Below are 1,920 nucleotides of genomic sequence, written 5' to 3'. Positions count from 1 at the left end.
AGACTCATATTCTGACTAGAATTGAGTAGGACTACGTCAGGCTAATATACAGAAGCATTAACATATAAAGGAAGAAAAGAAAACTCATTCACTAAAATGACTTATATGTACAGGTGAGCTATATGTACCCCATCATTCTACTGTTGACTGCTGGAGAGCCCCAATTGTTTTTTAATAGAAATGAAAATCTGTCATTTTGTGTGCGTGTGTGGCATCTGCAATCCATTGGGAATCCCAGAGGGAGGGAGGGGGCTTCATGCAACGTCATTCCATCACCGTTTCAGAAAGGGGTTCCCCAAACTCTGTATCCAATCAGCTCATTGACTTGCGCGTTGATCACAGCCATCTCTGACAACAGCATTGAAACACCACTATTTATAAGAGCAGCTGGCATCATTCCCGCGTTTTGTACCGTGCTTTGTTCTACCCACCCCACCCCCTACCCCTGTGCTGAACAGTCTTGAAACATCTTGTTGATGCAATATTGCAATATTTTAACATTTTTATATTTATTTTTTTAATATTTCAAATAGTTTTTTTTGTGAATCCTTTTTAGTCATATTATATTTTATTTTATTTTACAGTTTTTATATTTTCAAATGTTTTTATTTGTCAAGACAAATCATTTGCAGATTTTGTATTTTCACAAGTTTTGTGTTTCATTTTTGTTTTTTAGATTGAGTTTAATCAATTGCATTCTTTTAAAATCGCTACGTATTCACAGATCATTCTATTTTAAGCCAGCTTAAAAAAGTGCTCACTCTTGACGAAAACAATGACCAATAAATATGTTTTTGTAATATATTACATATATTTTTTTGGATTAAAGGTTTTTTTTTTTTTGATTTCTGTATATTAATGTCGTTTTAAAAAAATGTCCAACCTAAACAATGTACTTTTTTTTTAAAGAACAATAATGACGCAAATTTTACTCTATTTCCAGGTGTGTTGACTAATTTAACTTTTTTGTTGTTAGCATTTTAACTGTAAACTGCAAATAAAAATACAGCAATTAATTATTAACATAAATACAGGAGAAAAAGAGAAGGGAAAATGATGTCTCTGCAAATCATCTAGGAATCTTCTATGTCATTACAGTTAAAGAAAAACCTCAACTTAGGCTGAACAATTTTGCCAAAAATAGAAACTGCATTTATGTTCAACCAATATTTCGATTTTATTTAGATTTTTCTTTGCACCAACCTAGCCTAATCTGCAATATAGAAATAGAAACAATAGAAACAAAATGTTTTACAGCAGTTTTTTTCAGAAACACAATCAGAATCAGGTTTATTTACTTTCACTGACTTCTTCTGTGCAATTGTCCTTCTCACCAGTGGAATGTAATGGGGGGCAGGTAGGTTTTTAGGTTGTGATCTGAACGACCCAGCGGGGGGAGGGGGGTGGAGATGTATGCATCCTTAACATTTGCATAAAAAAGGTCCAGCGTTTTATTGTTCCTGGTTGTGCATGTGACGTATCGTGTGAGCGTGGGGAGAGTGGAGCGGAGGGGGGCATGGTTGAAATCTCCTGTGATGAGCAGGAGAGCTCGGGGGTGTTCGGTCTGAAGCTTGTTTACCACGCTGTGGATCCGCTCACAAGCAGCAGCGGCATCAGCAGAGGTGTGTCCTGGTTAATGTGTCCTGAAAGTGAACTACAGTATGTTTAAGGATCCCACCACAGAGTATCAAAGCAGACACTCTTTCCTCCATCCTTTGCTCTTGTTGTCACTGCCAATTTAACCTCTTGAACCCTACGGACCCACTGGTGGGTCCAGCTGCTACGTGACCTCGTAATTTTACCAAACCCGCAGTATTGATGTAAAAAACATATTTGGCACAGTTTGGTGACATTTATGGATAAATGTGCCAAACTGGTCCCTCCGCCTAAGAAATTTCTCACTAATACCATTCTAAAATA

This window comes from Cyprinodon variegatus, unplaced genomic scaffold (genome assembly GCF_000732505.1).
Source record: "Cyprinodon variegatus isolate N-32 unplaced genomic scaffold, C_variegatus-1.0 Scaffold1263, whole genome shotgun sequence".
NCBI classification, from domain to species: domain Eukaryota; kingdom Metazoa; phylum Chordata; class Actinopteri; order Cyprinodontiformes; family Cyprinodontidae; genus Cyprinodon; species Cyprinodon variegatus.
The sequence above is the reverse complement of the archived record's forward strand: the minus strand, read 5'-3'. Positions refer to the sequence as shown.